This window comes from Papio anubis, chromosome 12, assembly GCF_008728515.1.
Source record: "Papio anubis isolate 15944 chromosome 12, Panubis1.0, whole genome shotgun sequence".
NCBI lineage: Eukaryota > Metazoa > Chordata > Mammalia > Primates > Cercopithecidae > Papio > Papio anubis.
The window spans coordinates 51,062,671-51,088,625 of NC_044987.1; the positions used below are offsets into that span (position 1 = coordinate 51,062,671).

General features: G+C 41.5%; 1 protein-coding gene and 1 non-coding gene across 6 annotated transcripts in view; both read left to right on the forward strand.

Moving 5' to 3' along the window:
* RAB30 (RAB30, member RAS oncogene family) overlaps positions 1-25,955 on the forward strand; it is a 98,016-nt gene that overhangs the window by 11,196 nt on the left and 60,865 nt on the right. The window lies entirely within an intron of this gene.
* On the forward strand, positions 20,877-21,011 carry LOC116269888. The gene has a single exon (XR_004177698.1). It is a non-coding gene; the product is annotated as a small nucleolar RNA SNORA70 (small nucleolar RNA).

The window sequence follows — 25,955 nt, forward strand, 5'->3', positions numbered from 1 at the left end:
GCTTAGTTCAGTCCAAGTTGAATGGCCTCGGAAACTAGGGAAGCTGACGGTGGAACGCTCAGTTTGAGGCTGAAGACCCAGAGACTGGGGGGCTGCTGGTGTTAAGTCCTGGAGTCCAAAGGCCAGGTATCCTGGAGTTGTTGTCCAAGGACAGGAGAGGAAGAGTGTAGTGTATTTCAGCTCCAGCAGACAGCTTGACATATTCACCTTTTCTCTGCTTTTGTTTTCTCCAGGCCCCCAGCAGATTGAATGGTGCACACCGACATTGGTGGTGGATCTTCCACACCTAGTCCACTGAGACATGCTAATCTCCTCTGGAAACATTCTTGCAGACACACCCCAAAATAATGCTTTATTAGGTTTCTAGGTATTTCTTAATCTAGTCAAGTTGACACCTAAAATTAACCACCACAATACCCTTGCCTTTTTTGCCTTTTACGATATTGAAATTTTTGAAGATTCCAAGTTTGTCGTCTTGTGAATTGGATTTGTCTGATTGTTTTCTCATTGTTAGATTGAAGTTAAACACTTGTGGTGAGAATTCTTCATAGGCGATGTTCTATCCCTCCCCATACATCATCGGTGACACCTAATATCAGTTTGTAACATCACTGGTGACATGAGGTTTGATCATTTGGTTGAGGTGGTATTGCCAGATCTCTCCATTGAAAGGGCTACCTTTTCCCTTTGTAATTAATAAAATTATCCGTGAGGTGATATCTTGAGATTGTTTGAGTATCCTGTTCCTCAATAACTTTAATTCAAAAGTTTTAACATCTATTGATAATCCTGGCCTAGGTCAATTGGTATTTATGAAGGGATGATTTTCTAATTCTCTCTTTCCTTCTATATTTATTATCTGATAGATTAGCTTTCAGCCCCCAACCCCCCAACCCCTCCCCTTTTTTTTTTTTTTTTTTTTTTAGACAGAGTTTTGCTTTTGTTGCCCAGGTTGGAAGGAGTGCAATGGCACGATCTCGGCTCACAGCAAGCTCCACCTCCCGGGTTCAAGCAATTCTCCTGCCTCAGCCTCCAGAGTAGCTGGGATGACAGGCACATGCCAACATGCCCGGCTTATTTTTGTATTTTTAGTAAAGATGGGGTTTCACCATGTTGATCAGGCTGGTCTCGAATTCCTGACCTCAAGTGATCTGCCCATCTCAGCCTCCCAAAGTGCCGGGATTACAGGCATGAGCCACCATGCCTGTCCCCACCCTCACCCCAACCCCCCTTTTTTAAAAAATATCACTTGGACTCATGGTTTCTTTTTCTCACAATGTATTATAATCTATTACTAATCTTCTTGCCTTTTTTCCCCCTCAACCTTATGCTTTCTGATATTCAAATTGTCCCAAATGTAGCTATTATGAGCCTGTCTTATCTATTTGGCCCCAAAAGCAATCTGATAAAGTAGGCGAGATTTTGCACTTACAAGTGATGAAATGAAGGCTCAGAAACTACAAGTAACTTTCCCAGGGTCATATACCTAGTTAGCAGAGGTGGCCAGATGAAAACCCAGTTCTGATTAATTCAAGCGGGTCCTGCTACTTGGTTCCTGCTACTCCACACTGCATCGTGATGGACCAGGAACAGAATGTCACTTGTTGAAACCAATGTAAAAAGAAAGCACAATCCTTGCATTGTTGTTGCTAATAGCAAATAATTGGAAACAACACTAAGTGTGTATCCGTAGAGAACTGGTTAAATAAATGGGTATGTATACACAAGGGAAAACTATGAAACTGCAAACAAGAATTAAGGTGTTCTCTAAGTACAGATATGGAAAAATCTCCAAGGATATATTAAAAGAAGGAAGAAAGGTGCAGAACACTATATATTTGTAAAATAAGTTGGGGATAAGAAAATATATTCGATTTTGCACACAGAAACCCTGGAAAGAGGCCAGGCACGGTGGTTCACACCTATAATCCCAGCACTTTGGGAGGTCAAGGCAGGCAGGTCACTTGAGCCCAGGAGTTTGAGACCAGTTTAGGCATCATGGCAAAATCCCAGATCTACAGGAATACAAAAATTAGCTGGGCATGGTGGCATGTGCCTGTAGTCCCAGCTACTTGGGAGGCTAAGGCAGGAGGATCACTTGAGCCTGGAAGGCAGAGGTTGCAGTGAGCCAAGATCGTGCCATTGCACTCCAACCTGGGCAACAGAGTGAAACTGTCTCAAAAAGACATTAGAGAAGGCTGCTTTAGCCATTGGTGGCTGGTCAGGAGACAGAGGGATGCTTTAAAAAGAGCCCAAGTGTGGGAGCCTACAAACTGGAGTTTAAATTTGTGTTATGGCATTTTCATGCTGCATGATCTTGGGCAAGTCATAACTACTCTGAGACTTAGGTTCTTCAACTATGATAGGGGATGTCTAGTCTCAAAATGTTTCTTCACAAGGTACTTATTACAAGGAAAATAGTTACAAGGAAATTACAAGTTACAAGGAAAATAGTAACTTCACAGTGGAGAAACATGGCAGACAGCACTTTAAGTGATCCAAGTTTACACCAGTGATGGGACAAATCAACATCTGAGAAGTTCACATTGTCACTTGTGTGGCATTCCTGCCAAAAATACAGAACCTGATCTAATCAGAAATAGCTAAGGAAATATCTGATAAACCCAAATTGAGAAACATTCTACATAATTTTTTTTTTTCTGTATTTTTCAAAAAGGTAAAGGTCATGAAAAACAAAGACTGAGGAATGGTTCTAGATTTAAAGTGACTAAAAACACATTAAAAACTAAATGCAACATATGATCCTGGATTGAATCTCAGAAAAATTTTATTTTTATTTGTTTGCCATAAAGGCTGTTATTTGGTCAATTGGTGAAGTTTGAATAAGGATTGAGATTAGATAATAGTATAGGATGAATTTTAATTTCCTGATTTTGATAATTATACCATGGAAACACAAGGACTGTCCTTGTTTTCTTGGAAATACTAAGTATTTCGGGGTAAAGAAATGTCCATACACGGAGGGAGAATGATAAAGATAATGTAATGATAAAGAATGATAAAGAAAATGTAAAGCATTAACATTTGAGTAATCTGGGTGAAGGGTAATTAGTAGTTTTCTTGAAGCTTTTTGTTAAGTCTGAAATTAATTAAAAATAAAGAGGTAAAGATGGTGAGAGGGGAGATGCCAATACTTAGAGCACAAGGTTTGCTGCAAGGGTAAAACAAGGCTCAGGTCTCAGCATGGTGCCTGTCACCTGGTGTGATTCCCAGTACAGGCTGGCATTGTGGGATGGGCAAAGCCAACATTAGCTCTTAGCCATCATGTGGGAGCCAAATTAAAATTGGCCTGTGGCATATGGTGACAGTATTGTTCTGAATCCACAATTGGAATTCGTGGTCTGACGAATACTTTTCTCTCTTATTCATAAATTCATTTAATTACAAAGTTTCTAAAAGTCCACACATCAAATCACATTTAGTTATCCACTTAACAAATCATCTCAGTGTAGTGTTAAATTTGTGTGAAGCTGTGATTGTCCTAGGAAAGCTAGAGGTAATGGTCACTTTCCATCTGGGCTATTTTGGGGCCAGTACTAGCATTTGGGCAACTATCTCTGACCTTTTCTTCCCTTTCCTCTCCCTCAACCCAACACCCAGTTTCTGATTTTGTTGCAGAGAGCTATTTTAGTTAGCCATGTTAAATGTTAATTGTTTTGGCAGACAAAAGAAACTTGAATAAGCTTTTCCTTCCAAAACTCAAGAACTTTGCTTTCTAAGAGCTAACATTGGAAAGAATGTTTCTGGCCTGGAAAATTTAGGTAGCAACCTGAAAAGGAATTCATGTCCTACAGGAATTGGAAGTGGCGTAGAGAGCTCAATTTCTTTTGAGAGAGATTAAAATATATACTTCTGTCTGAAATAGTAATAAATATCTATTTTTCATCTTTTTGCTAACGGCCTCAAAATTTGAATGATTAAATTCAAAATAGATTTAGCACTAAAAAAAAAACAAAAACCCTCAAGTGATCCGGATTTTAAAACATTTCTGAGATATCAGAAGGACTATTTTGCTGAGTAAGAAGATCCTTAGTGTAACATTTAAGCCTGTCCCTTCGAAGTCACAAAATGTCTACCTTCTGGAGGAGCTATGGCTGTATAACTCAAGATTCCAAATTCAGTGATACAAATCTGTACTTACTGTTACTGCTGTGGAACTGTCCTGTTTTGACTATTACCTGTCACAAATTGTTTGGTCTTAGAATTCTGCATGCTTTTTGCTTTTAAAATTATGGTCAGGAAGCAAAATGCAAGTATAGTAAGTTACTTTCATTCTGTAACTTTATAATAATAATATTGGCAAACTTTTTTTTAGTTTATGACCTGCCAAGCACTATGCTAACATGTTATATCATTTAATTTTGGCAAAAATCACATGAGAAAACTGAATCTCTGAAAACTGAAGTAGGAAGCCTAAGATCATATGACTAGCTAAGAGGCAGATCCAGGACCAGAAATCAAGACTGTCTTACTGAAGAGCCTGTGCTGTGTGATTTTTCTGCTGGACAATTTGCAATTTTATGTGGAAGATGATTCATTTTTTCACCTTATAATCTTTAAAACTGAGCCCTTTTTTACTTGATAAGTATTTATTGAGAGCCCATCACATGTCAGGCACCTTGAGAACTATAGAGATGGTTGAAACACATCTTTATGATTAAGGTGTTCACCTAGCAGCATTATTCACCATAGCCAAAAGATGGAAGCACCCCAAGTGCCCATTGAAGGATGAATGGATAAGCGAAGTGTGGTATTTACATACAGTGGAATATTCCTCAGCTTTAAAAAGGAAGGAAGTTGTGACACATGCTGCAACATGGATGACCTTGAAGATGTTATGCTAAGTGAAATAAAAGCCAGTCACAAAAAAAATACATTGTATGATTTCAATTATATGAGATATTTAGAGTAGTCAGACACAAAGGAACAGAAAGTAGAACGGTGGCTACCAGGGGCTGGGGGCAGGAAAGAAGTGGGAAGCTGTTTAGTGGGTGTAGAGTTTCAGTTTTACAAGATGAAAAAGTTCTATAGATTGGTTGCACATCAATGTGAATATACTTCACGCTATTGAACTGTATACTTAGAAATTGTTAAGATGGTAAATTTTATGTTATGTATATCTTACCCCAATTTAAAAAACCAAACAGATACACCTTATGTCTTAGTCCATTTGTGCTGCTATAACAAAATACGTGAAACTGAGTAATTTGTAAACAACAGAAATTTATTTCTCACAGTTCTGGAGGCTGGAAAGTCCAAGATCCAGGCACCAGCAGGCTTGGTGTCTGCTGAAGGCTACCCTCTGCTTTTCTACTCTTGTGCCCTTTGGATGATGCCTTGTTCCTGCACCCTCCAAAGGGCATGACTGCTGTGTGGTCACATACTGGAAGGGACAGAAGGACAACTCACCCTTTCAAGCCCTTTTTATAAGGTGCTAATCCCTTCATGAGGATGAAGCCCTCATGGCCTAATTACCTCCTAAAGTCCCCACCTCTAAATACAGATGCATTGGGGATTAAGTTTCAACATGAATTTTGAAAGGGACACAAACCATTCAAATCATAGCACTCCTTTACTACTTGGTAGAAAGTGATCAGTGAGACAGGAAGGACTGAGAAGTAGTAAGTGTTAGAAATGGCCTCCAAGACAGGGTAGATCTGGCTGTGCAACAGAAGATGGATAAAATTTGTGTGTCAATGAGGAAGGTGAGAAGGGCAACTCAGGGGAAGGGAACAGTGAGCGAAGTTATAGACATGCTTTAAAGTCTGGTCCTTGCAAGGAACAAATCTCCAAGTTCATGGTTCTATAATTGTGGGTGTCCTAGCCATCCTTGCTGTGGTCAGAGACCTAAAAGCAAAGTCTAAACCAGGTTCATGAAGTTGTGGTGTGCTGGACAGGTACTCATTCATGATTCATTCAGTAAACATTTACATAGTGCCAGGTACTATGCTAGGCACTTTATATATGTTGGCAGATTTAATAACCCTAACAACTCTGGAGCTATTAGCTCCATTTAACAGATGCAGATGCAGAAATTGTGACTCAGAGAGGGGAAGTAACCTGTCCAAAATCACATGACGGGTAGGTGGCAGGAGCAAGACTTTTCCTGTAGAGCCCATGCTCTGTCCACTAAGCCACGTGCTTCTCCTTGGGGGTGAGTGCCAAGTGATGTCTGCTTTTGAACTACAGTCAAAATGGCACCTGGCTGCTACTACTTGCCATCTTGTTGCTGCTTTTGAGGGTACCTTACATTTCTGAGGCTCAGCTTTCTTTTCTTTTTCTTTCTTTCTTTTTTATTTTTTGTTTTTGAGACAAGGTCTCATCCTGTTGCCCAGGCTGGAGTGCAGTGGCATGATCACGACTCACTGCAGCCTTAACCTCCCATGCTCAATCAATCTGCCCACCTCAGCCTTCTGAGTAGCTGGGACTACAGGTGCACACCACCACATCTGGCTGATTTTTGTATTTTTTTTTTTTTTTTTTTTGTAGACACAGGGTCTCATTCTATTGCCCAGGCTGGTCTCAAACTCTTGGGCTCAAGTGATGCTTCCTCCTTGGCCTCTCCAGTAACTAGGACTACAGATGTGTGCCACCGTGCGTGGCCTCAACTTTCTTTTTTGTTGTTGTCAATGTTGTTTTTCCTAGCCACCTAGATGACCAGGGACAGGCTCAGCTTTCTTGTCTGTGAAATGAAGGCTTGTATTAGACCAGGTTATTTCTAAAGTTTCTCCCAGATCTAAAAACCTAATTTGTTCATTCATCAAACATTAATTTTATATCTATTCTATACCAGGTACCGTGCTCATGGGTAGTAGCCATCAAGATTCGGCAGCACACTGTTTTTGACTATAAGGAGATTATAGGCTAATGAAAGAGATGTAAAAGAGATGATTATCATACAGTATGGTCATAATGCTGGCAGTGTACATACAGACAACTATTGGAGCATAGAGGAGGGGCACCTGACCCTGTCTAGGATGAGAGGATGTTAAGAAGAAATGACTCCAGGAAGATAATGAAGAAGACCACAAGAACCTCATCCTTCCTGTTGTCCATATGGTCATAAGCATGTTATTTATTTATTTATTTATTTATTTATTTATTTATTTACAGAGTCTCCCTCTGTCTGTCACCCAGGCTGGAGTGCAGTGGAATAGTCTCGGCTCACTGCAACCTCCGCCTCCCAGGTTCAAGCGTTTCTCCTGCCTCAACCTCCTGAGTAGCTGGGATTACAGGCATACGCCACCACTCCTGGCTAACTTTCATATTTTTAGTAGAGTTGGGGTTTCATCATGTTGGCCATGCTGATCTCAGACTCCTGACCTCAAGTGATCTGCTCACCTTGGCCTCCTAAAGTGCCGGGATTACAGGCATGAACCATAACACTTAGTCACGTATTTATTAAAGTCGTGAGAGCTTTGGCAAACTTTCTATTTTAAGTCTTGTGGAAAATTTAGTCACATATGACAGTTAAGTGCCCAGCAATATGCCAAATATCTGTAAGGTTTAGAATCTCTTCCAGATTAGAGAAAGATTATAAGGTTAAAAAGGGACCTGTGGGTTAGATTTTTTTTTTTTTTTTGAAGGAATTTGGGAAGCACAGAGCAGATTAGTAAGAGACTCAAGGGTCCAGAGTTATTGGAGATGCTCACAACTAAAGTCACAGATGGTTATGCTTCAAAAAAGCAAGTGAAATTGCCAAGACACTGGGTAATATATGTGATTTTCTCAAAATTACTAAGTACCGCTGAGTTACTAAGGATTAGAATTACTAAATATACAATTTCAATACTAAGAAATTGAAGTGGAGGTTGAGGGGCAAAAGTTAGGCACTAACCATTAATTGAGCAGCTGTGCTATACCCTTTGCATTTATAATTTTATTTGATCCTCCCCACAATCCTGTAATGCAGGTGTTCTTATCCTTGCTTTATAACTACAAAAGCTGAGGCTCAAAGAGGTTGTGACTTGCTTAAGGTCACAGCTGGGAGGAGACTAAGCAGTGGTTTAAGACTCCTTCCTCTGCTTCGTGCTCCTTCAAAACACTAGACTTTCTGTTTCTGGAAGAGCCACACCAGGGTACAGGGCATAGACGCCTCCCTTTCATCTGTGGAGCCTAGGGAATTCATGATAGTTAGGGGAGGCCAGCTCTTCAACTTTTCTGACACACTGAAGGACAGCTCCCATTCCCTGTGTCTTCCCTCTGAGGTGGTAGATCACCAGCTCCCAGGGATAAACGTTTTTTTACTAAAACATTAATATATTAATACTGCCTTGCACCCCACTTTCTCTTTTCCCAGGCAATGTGTGCGTGTTTGATCTTGGCAGTCTGTCTTTTAGAAGTGGCTCATAAAAATCATCTGAGAGAATGCTGACTGAGGTCAGCTAGGTTTGTAGTGGATCCCCTCTCCCTCCCCAACAAAGGAAAACTTCAGCTTATTTGCTCCAGATTCTATCTTTGCAGCTCTGAGAGACTTTGTCACCTGGTTCTTAGAGACCTTGAACTATAAGATTATGACAGGATCACATGGAAGGCTCAGCACTTCTAATCTTCTGCCTCAGACTCCTCCTTCTCTCAAGGTCCCCTGTGGGCACAGTGTCTTGTCAGGGAATGTTTTCCCAGCTGGCTTTGGAGGTAGGCCAGACATCTCTCTCAGGCCCTTTAGCCCTTGCTGTTAAGTTCCCACACATGGCTGCACGCAACATGGAAAACTAGCTTCCAACATGGGTTGATGAATTACGGCAGTGGGGAAAAGTCTCCTCTAGCCAGGCCATTTCTCTTCCCTGGTATTCCATAGTTTGGACTATAGTTAAATGGATAGAGGATCCGAGGTCAGAGCTCAAGTCTTGGCTGAAGTCACAAATCCTGGGGCTGTGAGCACTTGATCTGTTTGAGCCTGTTTTTATTGCTAAAAATGAAGAACTGATGACAATCCCAGCTTCATGCTGCTGTTCTGAGTCACATAACTCAATATATAGTATAAATGGGCTTTATAACAAGCCTGTAGCGTGTTTTACAGATGCCAGAGCTTGTTCTTAAAGACTAAATTTGGCTCAAAGAGAAATGTTTCTGGAAATTGAGCAGGAGGCCTGCTCTGTCATCACTGGTCTCCAGTTCCTGGCAAACCTGATTATTGCTCAAGGAGGCATTCGTGGCATCATTCTCCTGTTTATTTTTGTAATCTCATTTATGGTATTGTAAATGCTACCAGAAGCTTTGGTGATTGTTGAATATTTATCTTTGAAAACTCGAGCCAGGGTTGTACACTCATACCCAGAACTGTTTACCCCAGAGTAATTATTTGAGTTCTTAGAGCTATGTGTGATTCATTTTCCAATAAATTCTGGGACAGCAGAGCTGGCTATGTATGATAAATGAGGTATATCTCACTTGCTAGAATTCTGGATGGTTGAGAACTCCTGAAGGTATCTTAGTAGGTAAGCCCTACTTCAGGGCTATTACAACTTCCTACATGCTTCTGAGAATGAAGAGAGAGTGGGGAAGAGGGTATTTTTTATTTATTTATTTATTTTTACTGTAAGTGCTTTATGAGTTTAAAGCTAGAAGCCCTTGGAAAGTGAAAAGGGTCTTTGTGGACTGTCATCAGTTTGTTGGAATTATTACCCTGTTCTGACAAATTTTCTAGGTGTTCCCTAGACACTTAGGGATCATTGCTTACTTCCACCTTCTTGCCACTTCAAATGATAGCTCTTCCTTCTTCCTGGCTGTGTTAGAACTCTTTAAGTTATGGACGGAAGCAACCCAACTCTAACTGGGGTAAAGAGGGAATTTGTGGGAAGGATACTGACGTATTTTATGTAACCATGAAAAGAACAGGTACAGCCGGAACCAGGAGGTTTTAGAGCAGGTAACTTCCCTACCAGCCCCCAAATTTCAGTGGCTCAATACAAACGAAGTTTATTTCTTGTGTGTACAGCAGTTCAACATGGTTATTCCTGGCTAGGCTGCCTTTAATGTTTCAGGCACCCAGCCTCCTTCCATCTTGTGATTCCTCTGTTCTTAGAGCTTTCCTCCTTTTAACCTGCAGACAGAGAAGGAGATGGAAGAAGGATCTCACATGGAAGGATTCCATGGGCCAGGTCTGAAAGTGGCTTATGTCATTTCTGTCCTCAATGTATCGATTATAATTTAGTTTGTGATCCCATAATTTAGTTGTGACCCAATAACAGCTGAGAAAGGCCTGTTTGCCCAGGAAGAAAACAAAATGGGTTCGGTGAGCACCTAGCTAGTTTGAACCACACAGGGACTCAAAAGCTGTTAAGATTTCGTCCCTTGCCTTTGCTTCTCTCCTACATCGCAAGGAGCATGGCCATGGATTGTTCCAGAACACTAAATCTTACTGTGGTTACCACCAGAGAGGACTGACCCACACTCACACTGGCTTCCAGTAAAAAAAATCTCAATCAGTAATGATTGGACCAGTTTGGATCCTATGACCACCCCTAGATCAATCAGCAGTGGTCAGAAGAGCAGGGTGATTTTGTATAGCTGTGGCCACTGGGAGCCCCTCTTGGGCTGCTGCTAGTGAAGTGAAGGTGAATCACCGTGAGATAAAGAGTTGCCCCATTTGGCCAGGTGTGGTGGCTCACACCTGTAATCCCAGCACTTTAGGAGGCTGAGGTGGGAGGATGGCTTGAGCCTAGGAGTCTGAGAACAGCCTGGGCAACATAGTGAGACCCTGTCTCTACCAAAAATAAAAATTAGACAGCTGTGGTGATGTGCTTATAGTCCCAGCTATTCAGGAGGCTGAGGTGGGAGGATCCCTTGAGCCCAGGAGTTCAAGGCTGCGGTGAACCGTGTTCATGCTACTGCAGTCCTGCCTGGGTGACAGGGCGAAACCTTATCTTTTTTTTTTTCTTTTTTTTTTTTTGAGACAGAGTCTCGCTCTGTTGCCCAGGCTATTATAGTGGTGCGATCTCGGCTCACTGCAACCTCTGCCTCCCGGGTTCAAGCAATTCTCCTGCCTCAGCCTCCCAAGTAGCTGGGACTACAGGCGCATACCACTACGCCCAGCTAATTTTTTGTACTTTAATAGAGATAAGGTTTCACCGTGTTGCCCAGGCTGGTCTCGAACTCCTGAGCTCAGGCAATCCGCCTGCCTCGGCCTTCCAAAGTGCTGGGATTACAGGCGTAAGCCACCGCGCCTGGCCTATCTTTTTTTTTTTTTTTTTTAAAGTCACCCTATTTGCCATCCACTAAAAAGGCTCAACCTCTCCTTTAGTTTCTACTCTTGTGGAAAATTTAGCTCAATTTTATAGTCCTCTTTCCAACCCTTATTACCACAGCCACAACAAATGATTGCATTTCATGGAATCTATGTCACCATCATTTCTAACATGTACAACTATTTTATGTACCACTGAGAAAACGAAAATGAGGTTCCTAATAATATCACAAAATGCTAAGATGCCATTATAAAATGCATCCTAGTTTCCAGCCTGTCAGAAATGTAAGAAAAAGTATTTTTAGAATTGATGAAAGATCATATTTATCACTTTAAAACAAAGCTCTATAATTTCATGCCTTGGTACTACTGCTCATTTAGTTTTTTCAGTCCATTTAAACAATACTTGCAGGCCAGGTAACAATGAATAAAACAAATTCAGCTTCTGCCTTCTCAAACTCTTACTGCCTCTCCCCTCTCCTCCTTTTCCATCATCCTGTTGTTATGAAGTACTTGTGTGTCAGACAGTCTGTTAAACAAATACTAGGGCTCAAGAAGGAATTTGATGGTTCTTATAGAACCTCAAGGTTCTTATAGTGTGGGTAGTAAGGGCAGCGGGGTGTTAAGAGACAATCATGCAAATAAATAAGTAAATAAAGTGGTCCAGGTCCTGTTATTAAAGTCTTTTTTTTTTTTCTTTTTAAGACATGGTCTCACTCTGTTGCCCAGGTTGGAGTGCAGTGGCTCAATCATGGCTTAGGGCAGCCTCAAACTCCCAGGCTCAAGCAGTCCTCAGCCTCCCAAGTAACTGAGGCTACAGGCATGTACCACCATGCCCAGCTAATTTTAATTTTTTATTTTTGGTAGAGACGAAGTTTCTCTATGTTGCTCAGGCTGGTCTCAAACTCTTAGGCTCAAGTGATCCTCCCACCGTAGCCTCCCAAAGCATTAGGATTATAGGCATGAGCCACCATGCCTGGCCCCATTATTAAAATCTATATAGGGTACTGTGGGCCCCAAAAGGAAGGGGAATGGCCAATTCTACTTTGAGGAGTGAGAATAGTTGTACCATTCTTATTCTTACTGTTAAAATGATTGTACACTATTAAAAGAGTAATAGTCTCTTTGGATAATTAATGTGTAGTTATTTCCAAAGATGCCTGATAATAATCAATAAGTTGGCCAAGATGTTTTCCAAAGCCTATTTGAATCACCTCAAATTTTCTATTGAACTTTACCTTCAAAAAGTACATGTTCCAGCCTGGGCAACATAGTGAGACCCTGTCTCTACAAAGAATTAAAAAAAAAAAATTAACCAGGCATGGTAACATATACCTTGTAGTCCCAGCTACCTGGGAGGCTGAAATGAGAAGATTGCTTGAGCCCAGGAGGTTGAGGCTATAGTGAGCTGTGATCCACCACTGCTAACTAAGGCAACAAGTAGACCCCTATCTCAAAAACTCAGCTCAAACAAATAATAAAACTTTACCGCTCCCACCCTCAAAACCGGGCTGCATGTTGGTCTCTCGCGTCATCGATCTCAGCTGTGGGCCGGGCTGGAGTGCGATGGTGATCTTCGAGAAACCATATGGCCTCCGTACTCGGGTTCAAGCAATTCTCGCTCGCCGCGCCCGCTGACGCAACTAATTTCTGTATTTTTAATGCAGAGGCCAGGATTTCACCATGTTAGCCAGGATGATGCCAGTCTCTTTACCTCGTGATCCGCCTGCCTTGGCCTCCCAAAGTGGTGGGATTACAGGCATGAGCCACCACACCCGGCATCTTTTTGCAAACATTAATAAATAGTTTACAAGGACTTTTATAGAGACAAAACAAGGCGATATCAGATTTATCTTATTGTAGAGGCAGTCTGCCCTTCTTTACATTAATTATCTACCTACTTTAAAAAGATTCTTTTTAACCATGTGGTTCTTTTTCGAGCTTGAGTGGATGCTCCAGATCACATGCTCCAGCAGGGAGAAGGGCAGAGCATCTAAGAAGGGTGGAGTGCAGCCACTCAGGGACATGCTGGGGCACAGCAGCAGGACTTACAGCAATGGGATTTGGAGAGACGGTGGGTGAGGCTGTTTGGGCCTGGAATCAGCGAGCAGCTGTGACAGGACCTTTCCTTAGAGGTCGCAGAGCTCAGACAGCATGAACCTAGTGCAGGCTCGTTACCTCTCAAACAAGGATGCAGGCTAAAATTAAACTCATTTTGATTGGCTAGAAAACGTGCGAAGACAACCACAAGGTTGGGAAGTAAAGAGATTTTTTTTGAGGTTCATAGAAAGGGCAGCAGAGGGACCAATGTTTGTCTGTGTCCTCTGACTATTGGAAAAAGAAAAAGCTTACCTATTGAGTTAGGGAAAGAATTCAGATTTTAAGTGTTCGTCTCTCTTCTGGTTTATAAAGAGCTTGGAAATGAACATTATGATATTCAGGATTTTTTTTTTTTTTTTTTTTGAAACAGGGTGTCACTGTTGCCCAGGCTGAGTGCAGTGGTATTATCACGGCTCACTGCAGCCTTGACTTCCTGGGCTCAAGTGATTCTCCCACCTCAGCCTCCTGGGTAGCTGGGACTGCAGGCATGTGCCACCACATTTGGCTAATGTCTTACTTTTTAAGGATCTCACTATGTTGCCAGGCTGGTCTCGAACTCCTGGACTTAAGCAATCCTTCTGCCTCAGCCTCTAAGTGCTGGGATTAGAGGTGGGATTTTTTTTTTTAAACCTTCTAGGCCAGTATGTCTAGAGCAGGGTGCCTGGGGAGGGGGTGAGATTTGTGACTCCATGTCATTTTTGGGCATACGGGGCCTTGTGGAGAGAAGTGGGCATCATTTTATTTTTTGTAGAGACAGAGTCTTGCTATGTTGCTCAGGCCAATCTCAAACTCCTGGCCTCAAGCCATCCATCCTCTTATCACCCAAAGTGTTGGGATTACAGGTATGAGCCAGCATGCCCAGCCCCAAGTTGCTTCTTTAGAGGAAAGGAGAAAAGGCAGAATCTCTAGATCAACTTTGTGATTTATAAGTAACAGTATGACGACGAAGTGTGTGGTTGGAGTGTATTGTACTTGTGAATGGAGATGCTCTACTGAGGGATGGTGGAAAAGCACCCTCAGCCCTTTTTAGAACTCATTGTTAGCAATCAAAAAGAGGAAGACTGAAAGAAAAAAAAAAACATCCTTTGAAATCAGCAAGAGGTTTCTACATAGCAGTGATTTATGGGTGAATAGAGGAGGAACATTAAAAGAATAATTGCTGGCTGTTTATTTTGGGAAAGTATGTGTAGTCAAGAGTCGAGGCAGGGAGCTTTATTTTTTCTTTTACCTTGCTCTATCTTGCATTAGTGTTAATAGGATCATATATTCAAGACTTTCCTTGGCTTGTTGCCCTGACATAATTGTTTGAATTCCTTGTTTTGGTTCATGTATTTTTAACAACAATAGAGGGAAAAAGAAATAATGTTGTGAGCTAAATTATTCTATATGCCTTATTGTGGATGGAATTTATTCTCTTGGGTCCATGACTGTTAAGATTATCAGTTTAGATGATCTGTGTTTCTGATAGCTATTTCGACATAGCTTTATAATTTGCCCAAGGGGTTTATTCAGGGGATGGCTCCATGTATTTTTTATTTGGTGGAACAAGGTGAGTTTTAATCCTGGTTATCTGAGCTCCAGGCCCTTCCAGGTGCCACTGTCATCCAAAAGGCCAATAGAGTGGATTGTCCCTCTCACTGTGGCGTCCACTCTGGGGGCATTTATTAGGCAGTCACTTGATACACATTGACCCACTTGCCCCCTTGGTAGAGGAGTTAGTTCTTAGGGTTGCTGCTGCAGAATTCATTTATTCAGTTAGCAAATCACAGTTGAGTTCCTGTTGTGCCTTTGGTATTGTTTCAGACTTGGTACTGCTCTGCGTGAAGAGCCGGAATCAGACAATTCAAGGAAACCCAGCAGAATTAGAATGCTAAAATGTCAGGGTTTAAAGGGACTTTAGAGATAATCTAATCCAGAGGCAGCAAGCTTTTTCTATTAAAAGGGCCAGAAAGTAAATATATTAGGCTTTGGGGGCCACATATGGTCTCTGATGCATATTATTCTTTGTTTTTACAATCATTAAAAAATGTAAAAATGGTCTGGGTGCTGTGACTCACAGTTGTAAACCTAGCACTTTGGCAGGCCGAGTGGGGAGGATCACTTGAAGCCAGGAGTTTGAGACCAGCTTGGGCAACAAAGTGAGACCCCCATCTCTACAAAATACAAATAAATTAGCTGGATATGGTGGTATACACCTGTAGTTGTAGCTACTCGGGAGACTAAGGTGGGAGATGGCTTGAACCCAGGAGTTCAGGGGTGCAGTGAGCTATGATCACGCCACTGCACTGAAGCCTGGGCAATAGAGTGAGACCCTGTCTCTTAAAAAAAGTAGTAAAGATAATTCTAAGCTGGGGGTAGAGATATAGGCTGGATTTGGCCCATGAGCCATAGTTTGCTAACCCCTGATCTAATAGATTCCCCTCATTTTACCAGTGAGGAAACTGAAAGCCAAAATGTGAAATACCGCCCCCCTCCCAGCCCTTTTTCTAAGTGGTGACACTTAGAAAAGGGTCCCTAGAGGTCAGGCCCACACCTTAGAGTGTCCAGTCACCTTGCATATGTATAGCTTTGGTCCCGAGGAAAGTATGAATCGTAGTTAATTTTAAGACACTGGGTGCCTATCACTTTCCAGGACTGTGTTTGGGATTAAGGATGCACAATTTGATACGACAGAGTTTTAGTCTCAGTCAGCTTAGTCTGTGCAGGCAGATGAGATGGCCATGTGGAATGTGGCATACAGAGACAAGCAGTAGGTACTGTGGAAGCACAGCAAGGCACTTCTCCCGCAGTGAGATAGGATACTTCATTCATTCATTGCACACACCCCCGCCCCCTCACTGTTGTTTTGGAAGCATCTGCCCAATCTAAAGGAATGGGACAGATCGGGGTCTGGCTTCCCCCAGTTACTTGTTTCTTTCTTTGGGGACTGTTACTTATGCATATGCCATATATGCCTGAGTAAGTAATGAGGTTAAAGGAAGTAAAATGAAAGATTCAGACAACTACTGAAGAAAGGTGATTTACTTGGCAGTTGCTTTGTTTCATCAGTTTATCTGAGCAGTGTCATTGAGACACATATGAAACCGTATAAGATCAATCATAGATCCTTTTAATATTCCAGAGCTTGAAGGGATTTTAGGATCACTTAGCTATAACCTCTCATTTAACAGATGAAGAGTCTGAAGCCCAGAGATTTTAAATTACTTACTCTGGGTCACACAGCTAATTATTAGAATCTCAGGGTGGATTTTAGATACAAATAGATACCTAGTATAACCACTCAGATAATAATAAAGATTAATAATTCTAGCCAACATTTACCTAAAGTTACTATAATATGTATAGTCATATACATAATCTCAGGTCTGATAGTAACTCAATGTAACAGGTACCCATTTTATAGCTGAGGAAACAAAACTTGGAGAGGTTAAGTCAATTTTGTCCAAAGCCACCAAGCCAATTAAGTGGTAGAGTCAGGATCTAGGCTCAAGTGTTTAACCATGGCAAAGCTCTTTATTGCAGTTTGACTAAGTGCTTGGATTGTGCTTCTCCATTAGTTTGTGACTTCCTGGTGGACAGTGGGCATGCCCTTTTCGGCTGTGTTTTTCTACTCTGGGCTTGGCATATAAAACTTGTTCAATACATGTTTACAGAGCTGGGTGTGGTAGCTCATGCCTGTAATCCCAGCACTTTGGGAGGTCAAGGCAGGAGGGTCGTTTTAGCCCAGGAGTTCGAGACCAGCTTGGGCACAATGGCAAGATCCTATCTCTAGGGAAAAAATATATATATATGGGCACAGTGGTGGATGCCTGTAGTTTCAGTTGCTTGGGAGGCTGGGTGACAAAGCGAGACCTTGTCTCTATAAAAAAAAAAAAATGATTACAGAATAAATGAATAAATGAGTTAATGAATCCACCCTTCTTTAAACAGTTGACACTTCTGGTGATGAGTGAATGGGAATTCAGTGTCTGTATTAGACCATGTCTAGATCTGCTGATGGCTAGTCCTTTCATGAGGTAGGCTAATGTGCAGATTTGGGCTAGGAGAGCCTATTGCCCTGCTGCTGTTTTTACAGTGCCCCTGACCATTTTTGAGAATTAATGTGTACAGTAGAATTCTCTTTGAACATCAAAGATTCCTTGAAGACCTGATAGCCTGCTTGGTTTCTCTGAATCTGATAAAGTTTGTAGAGACAACTGGAAGATTCTCTCTGTATGTGGTACCTTCCTTTTGCACAGCCATTTTAATTTAAAGCTGTAGTTTCAAACTATATTCTGAAGCATCCTGGGGTTTGTGGGCTAGCGAATCAAGGAATTCTATAAGAAAAATGAGGCATGGATTTGGCTTTGAGCCAAATGATGCCTTTGCTGCATTAATTTTTCAGTTCTGATGAACAAGAACAACCAACTCATTAAATGTACAGTACCTGGCAGTATTTTCTTCCCTTTCTTATATAAGTTGAATGTTTTTCTCATCTGACAATGATAATACATGGGATAGCTCTACTGGACTTTTTTGAAGCCAAAGATCTTTGAACAGATTTGTAGAGATAGTTCTAAAAAACAAACAAACAAACAAACTTCCTACCTGGGTTACTGTTTTTTATAGAGAGAATGGGCTTTGTTTGCCATTCACTCTAAGAATTTTTCTATATGGCATAATAAAGCTGAAGTTCTTAGATTTTAGTTCAGAAAGCCATATCTTTTGAACCTAGGCCTCTGGGTTTGTTCACATAAGTCAATATACAGCATTAATAATTGCTGTATATGACTTGAGGGAAAAATCCAAATTAAATAAAGAAGGCTTTCATGAGGTTGTGAATAAACAGATTTAGGTTATAGTAGTAGGATTCTTTAGGGATTTTCAGGGGGTAGAGATGAATACAAGATACCCTTCTCATTTGCAGGCGTTTGAGAAATCTCTTAAAATAGAGAAACACAGGAATATTTGTTTTCCAGCACAAAATAATTCAAAGACCTGCCCATGTTCCTTGCCAAAGCTTTGTTCTTTTCAAGTCCCATCCAACCCTACACAAATTTTTTTTCTGATTATATCAGAAGAAAACCTCAGTGGCTGCTTGCTGTTAACACACCTCCCTTTAAACATTTCTTAGTTTCCTAATGAGTCTTTCATTTAACTATATCATAATATAACCCTGGTTTACTGCACTTTATACCTGCTCCCCTCCCCCTTCAGCAGCAGTAGTGCTGCCTCCAGTAAAAAGGGGCAGGGGGTGGAGGATGGAAATAATCTGTTCACTGCATGGTAGCTTGCTGTGTTACAGGGTAAATAGGGGTGTGTGTTTTTTTTCTATCTAATTTTTTATTTTGAAAAATCTAAAACAAACGTATTAGTACAAAGGACAACCAAAAAACCCTTTACTTAGGTTTACTAATTGCTAACATTTTGCCACATTTGATTTATCTTTCTTTAGAAATGTATATTTACACTAGGGAGTAGGGCAGATATCATGATCCTTTATCTCTAATATATATCAGTGTAAGGGGGATATTCTCCTAAGTGTAAGGGGGATATTCTTCTTCATAGCCATAATACCATTATCATGCCTTAGAAATTTAAGTGATTCCATAATGTCATCTAATATAGAGTCCATATTTACATTTTGCCTTTGATCAGCTAGCTGATAAACAAATCATGTCAAAACTTAGTGGCTTAACACAACCACAGTTTATTAGTGCTCATAATTCCATGGACCAGTTAGGTGGTTCTTCTAATGTGGGTTAGGCTCAGCTGATCATCTGGGCTCCTTTATACCTCTGGAGTCAGCTGCTGGCCTGACGAGGAGCTGGCTGGTCTAAGTCGGCCTCGGTTTGGATGGCTTTTCTTTGCTCCAGAGGGGTCTCTCATCCTCCAGCAATCTAGAACAGGCTTGTTTCCATGCTTATGGGCAGGCTCTAAGAGAGTGGAAGAGTGCAAAGCGTTTTTAGGCCTAGGCTTGGAATTGGCACAGCATCACTTCCACAATCTTTTGGTCAAAGCAAGTCACACGCTCCTCTTGATGGAAATAACTGCAAAGTCATATTGCTCAAGGGCGTGGATACAGGGGCATGAACAATCACAGCCATGTTTGCAATCTGTCATACCCCTGTTGTCCAAATACTGTTAATAATAATGTTAATGTTATAATGTTAATCATTATAACTGTCGGTTTGTTTTTAATCCAGGATCCAAACAAGGTTACACATTAAATTTAGTTGTTATGCCTCTTTTGTCTCTTTAAATCTATAGGAGTCTCCCCCCTTATTTGTGTTTTATGATATTTTTAAGATTCCAGGTCTGTTTTCTTAACAATATCTCATAATCTGAATTTGTATAATTATTTCTGCATGATTATATACAGGTTAAATATTTTGGGCAAGAATTCTAAAGCTGAGGTTGTATGTTTCCCATTTCATCACAAAAGGAGGCACATAATGTCAGTTTGTCCAGATCATTAGTGATGCTAAGTGGAATCACTGGCTAAAATTAGGGAGCTGCCAGATTTTGCAGTCATGAAGGTGCCATTTCCTAGAGAAAGATTTGTGGGTTTTTTTGTTTTTGTTTTTTTTTTGGAGATGGAGTCTTGCTCTATCACCCAGGCTGGAGTGCAATGGTGCGATCTTGGCTCACTGCAACTTCCGCCTCCTGGGTTCAAGCAATTCTCCTGCCTCAGCCTCCCAAGTAGTTGGGATTACAGGTGTGCTCTGCCACGCCCGGCTAATTTTTTGTATTTTTTTTTTTTTGTAGAGACGGTGTTTCACCGTGTTGCCCAGGATGGTCTTGAACTCCTTAGCTCAGGCAATCTACCCACCTTGGCCTCCCAAAGTGCTAGGATTATAGGCATGAGCCACTGCACCTGGCCTAGATTTGTTTTGAGTATGGACATTTGGTGTTAGCCTTCTTCCAATCACATCAACGTATATTTGTTAGATACCTATTGTATATCTAGTCTGATTTAGTGCTATGGGGCTCTAAAAGAATGGTAAGGAATGTTCCCTGTCTGAAGGAATATATAATTTTCTTGAGTTACTCTTTTAAAAACTGAACAAATAGGAGAGGAGTGGTGATTCTAAGTTAAAAACTCTGTCTCTACTAAAAATACCAAGAAAATATTTTTCTTTTTTTGAGACAGAGCCTTACTCTCTTGCCCAGGCTGGAGTGCAGTGCTCCCTGCACCTCCGCCTCCCAGGTTCAAGCGATTCTCCTGCCTCAGCCTCCTGAGTAGCTGGGATTACAGGCATGTGCCACCACACCTGGCTAATTTTTGTATTTTTACTAGAAACAGAGTTTTACCATGTTGACCACGCTGGTCTCACACTCCTGGCCTGAAGCGAAATCTACCCAGCTCAGCCTCCCAAAGTGCTGGGATTATAGCCATGAGCCACCTCACCCTGCCTAGGTTAAAAATTTTTTTTTTAAATGTTTTAAAGTTAAAGAGTTTATAAAAACCTTTTTTTAAAAAAAAAAAAAAAAAAAAGCTTAATGAAGTTCACAAACTGAACACATTAGGGTAACCAGTACCCAGATTAAGAAACAGAACATAACCAACATCTCTATAAGACTGATTTTTCTGCGGCCAATTAAGCCTTCTGAGTTCCTTTCCTCCTTGGGGCCTGGTGTGCAATAGCTGCAAACAGCAGCTTCCTTGGTAGTGTATGCAGCCTGTTTCTTGTATGGGTTGTTCTAAGGGACCTTGGAGACAGGCCTTTCTAATGTATGTTTATGTCTCTGACCTTGTACTGTCCCCAGTGTAGGCTCCAAACAGTGGAGGTGCCTTTGGAAAGCCTCAAGGAGCCTTGGCCAGGGTTCATACTGGCCAAGTCATCATGTCTATGCACACCAGGCTACAGAACCAGGAGCATGTGATTGAGGCCCGCCGCAGGGCCAAGTTCAAGTTCCTTGGCCACCAGAAGATCGACATCTGAAAGAAGTGGGGCTTTATGAAGTTCGATGCAGATGATTTTTTTTTTTTTTTTTTTGAGACAGAGTTTCACTCTGTCTCTCAGGCTAGAGTACAGTGGTGTGATCTCAGCTCACTGCAACCTCCACTTCCCAGGTTCAAGCAATCCTCCTGCCTCAGGCTCCCGAGTAGCTGGGACTACAGGCACCTGCCACCATGCCCAGCTAATTTTTGTATTTTTTTGGTAGAGACGGGGTTTCACCATGCTGGCCACGGTGGTCTCGAACTCCTGGCCTCAAGTCATTCACCCATCTCGGCCTCCCAAAGTACTGAGAATAAAGGCGTAAGTCACTGCACCTGACCAGGGCAGATGAATTTGAAGACATGGTGGCTCTGGGATGAGAAGTGGCTCATCCCAGATGGCTGTGGGGTCAAATACATTCCTCTGGGCCAGTGGTATGCCCTGCTTTCATGAGGGCTTCCACTGTGCTGCTCCCTCCTACTGCCGACCAATAAATCCTACTTCCTGTCCAGAAAAAAAGGATACTGATTTTTAAGTGTATAGAACTTATATCCAAAATGGTGGTTGTCATTTTCAATACCAAGTTATGAGCGATTCAAAAAAATCAATATTATTTTAAGTTCAAAATGATGTTATTCAATTTGATCACTCTCTGTACTGTATTCAGGCTTGATTCAGAGTAACTTTTCACCATGTCCATTTGTCAAAATCTCTTTTCTTTCATTTCTGTCTTAGAGCAGAAGGTGACTTCTTTCTCAAGGGTAGCTATCCCCTCTTGACGTGCTGGGGTCTGGTCATCCTGTTTCTTTCCTGCATCTTCTGCATCTATCTTCTGTCTTCAGCTTTTCCTTTTCTTTTGGCTCTTGCTCCTTACCTTATACTCTTTATAACAGCCTTGCTGCTTCTCCTCATCAGACTACTTACTTTTCTTTCCCTTTCCCTCCTTTTATTGCTAAACTTCTTAAAAGAGTGCCTCATCTTCCTGTTTAACCCATTCATCCAGTTGCCCTTTGAAACTTGGTTTATTTCCCCACAGTTCCAGAGAAGTCCTTTGACAAACTCCTACTTATTAAGTCGGCCACTTTTTCAGCCTTTATTCTTTTAGATTTCTGCTTCCTTTGGAAGTCTTACTCATCTTTTCTTTGAGACTGCCTCCTTCCTCAGCTTCCATTGTTGTGTGCTCTTGTTTCTCTGCCTACTGCTCGGAGCTCTCCCCTAAGAATTTTGACTTCCCCAGGCTGGAGTACAGTGGCATGATCTCGGCTCACTGAAGCCTCAACATTCCAGGCTTAAGTGATCCTCCCACCTCAGCCTCCCAAGTGCTGGGACCACAGACACACGCCACCACACCTGACTAATTTTTGTATTTTTTGTAGAGATGGGATTTTGCCATGTTGCCCAGGCTGGTCTTGAACTCCTGAGCTCAAGGTATCTGCCCGCCTTGGCATCCTAATGTGCTGGGACTACAGTCGTGAGTCATGAGCGCTTAGCTGAGAATGGCATTTCTTAGGACTTTTTATCATGGACTAAGTGTTGTTAAGTTGGCAGTTTATTTGCAGTTTGAAGATTGTGGTGTTAATGGCAAACTCTCAATTAAATTGATGTACATTTTCTGTAACCCTAGTTTCTTGATGTTGTGCCTGGCAGGAACTCAATAAATGTTCTTTGGAATCATTCATTCATTCAGTTATTTATTTATATGTTTAATAAATATTTACTAAATGACTAGTTGGTGAATTGAATTGTTTGTTAATTCGACAGTAGGTAACTTTTTTTCTACTTATCTAAATATGGTTTTCTTTATCTTTTTGTTTCAACTTTGTTGAATTTGGTTTTTCCTAATTTGGGCAATTACTAATTATATGATTCTTGGATAAGTTACTTTACCTTTAGAAATCAATTTTCTGGTTTTTATAACGGAACAATAATAGTGGCTACTTTCTGGGTTGTTGTAAGGATTGAATTTTTTAAAATGCACATAGTACATGCCTAGCATATAGTTATGGATCTGTAGTAATAGATGTTAGCTATTTTTCTTCTTCTTTTTTTTTTTTTTTTTTGAGATGGAGTTTCTCTCTTCTCGCCCAGGCTGGAATGCGGTGGCGCGATCTTGGCTCACTGCAACCTCTGCCTCCCAGGTTCAAGTGATTCTACTGCCTCAGCCTCTCAAGTAGCTGGGATTACAGGCGCCCGCCACCATGCCCGGCTAATTTTTGTATTTTTAGTAGAGACGGGGTTTCACCATGTTGGCCAGTCTGGTCTCGATCTCCCAACCTCAGGTGATCTGCCCACCTCGGCCTCCCAAAGTGCTGGGATTACAGGCGTCAGCCACTGTACCCAGCCTCATTATTATTCTTAATTGAATGTATCAGGCACAAGGCGTTGGTCCTCACAGTAAACATCTTGAGGAAGGCATTGCTTTCCCCGTATTTCAAAGAAATAAACTGAGATTCAGAGGATTTAAATAATTTGCCAGAGGACACAGCGCTAATCAATTGCAGATATGTGATATCCAATTCCATAGCTTATGCCTTTCACTTACACCAAAAAGCCTTTCAACATCTTGTTTGACACTTAGAAATGAACTAGGAGTCACTTTATAGTGACTAAAATTAGCTAACGTTGTTCTCATTTGCCTTCTGAGGGGTAGGACATACCAAGGGAGTTCTGCCCTGTTGGAGAAACTCCAGTCCTAAAGGTTAGATTAATTAAGATTTTATCTTTAAACCACAGAATTCCAGAGTTTAGGAGGATTTTATGTAGCATTTTCCCTATTCAATTACTGAATTCTCTCTCTAACCCTGTAGACAAGGGGTCATCTGTTTTTTTCTTTAACACTTCCAATGACAGAAAAGTCACCCTCTCCCACTCCCAAGGCAGCTCATTTCACTCTGACCATGAGACAGCCCTTTCTTACGTCAGACTGAATTCCTTTCCTATGTCTGTCTTCCACACATTGGTTCCAGTTTGGCAGTGATGGCCACATGAAGTAAGTGGAACCCCTGTTTCCTAAGGCAGCCTTTCAGATTCTTGCACTTTATTCTCTATCATAACCCCTAAACACTTTATTTTCACCAGAGTAGCAGCTTCAGGCCTTTAATTCCTAGCTTCCCCTTGAATAAACAACTGGGGTCCACTTTTTTTTTTCTTCTTAGTGTGATATAGTTGGTTATCTCATGAGCATTTTGCTTCTCCTCCAGTCTCTGTTAATACGTGGTACCACCCTCTACCCAGTTGTTCAAGCTAGAAACCTAGGAGTTTGTTCCCTTCACCATTCACATGCCATTCATCAGCAAGTATTTTCATTATTTTTTTAAAAATTCATTCTGCTGGGTGCAGTGGCTCACGCCTGTAATCCCAGCACTTTGGGAGGCCAAGGCAGGTGGATTACATGAGGTCAAGAGTTCGAGACTAGCCTGGCCAACATGGCGAAACTCTGTCTCTACTAAAAATACAAAAATTAGCCAAGCATGATGGTGGGCGCCTGTAATCCCAGCTACTAGGGAGACTGAGGCAGGAGAATTGCTTGAACCCTGGAGGCAGAGGTTGCAGTGAGCCGAGATCACACCACTGTACTCCAGCCTGGGTGACAGCAAGACTTGCTCTAAAAATAAATAAATAAATAAATAAAATTCATTTGTCTTTTATTTTTTTACATTGTAATTAAATTTCAAAATTTTTATTTTTATTTTTAAAAAAAAACAGTTTCACCTCAAGTATTTTCTTTCTCATTCCCAAATGTAAAATCCACTACCCTACCATTATCGTGGTCCAGGCCACCGTTCTCTCTCCCTCATTCCTGAGTCTTGCCCACTCCCTACACTCACTTCTCCACACAGCGACCAGAATTATCTCTTTAAAGCGCAAATCAGATTACACTATTTCCCTGATTAAAACTCTTCTTTGATCTCCCATTGCCCTTTGAACAAAATTCAAAGTGTTTTCCATGGTCAACAAGGCCCTGTGTCATCTCAACCGTTCTTTTTTCCCTGCTGCTCACCCAGCCTTGGTCCCTGTTCTCCTTTATGTTCCTTGGACATGCCAAGCCTTTTCCAGTAGCCAACCCTTGCACTTCTTCTGTCTATGGCCTGCGCTCTTTTCCTAGCTTTGCAAATGCCTGGCTCATTCTCATCTTTCAGGTCTCAGCTCACATTTCACTTTCTCAGAGAAGCCTGACCCCATCACTCCTGTAAGGCCCCATCTCATCATTCTGTAATTATCTATCTGCATTGTCATCTATCCTCACAAGAACATTAGTTCTTTGGTGACTGGACCTACCTTACGTTAACAGTTGTATCCTCTGTAAGTGTCCCAGTAGCTGGCTCATAGATGGTGCTCAATAATTATCTGAGGAATAAATGAATGGCCTCATAATTGACTGAAAGGGTGTTGGAATCACATTAAAAATGAATTTGAGGCTGGGTGTGGTGGCTCATCCCTGTAATCCTAGCACTTTGGGAGGCTGAGGCTGGCAGATAGCTTGAGGTCAGCAGTTCGAGACCAGCCTGGCCAACATAATAAAACCCTGTCTCCATTAAAAATACAAACATTACCTGGGTGTGGTGGCACCTGCCTGTATTCCCAGCTACTGGGGAGGCTGAAGCAGGAGAATTGCGTGAACCTGGGAGGTGGAGGTTGCAGTGAGCCGAGATCGCACCACTGCACTCCAGCCTGGGAGACAGAGTGAGACTCCATCTCAAAAAAAAAAAAAAAGAATTTGAACCTGA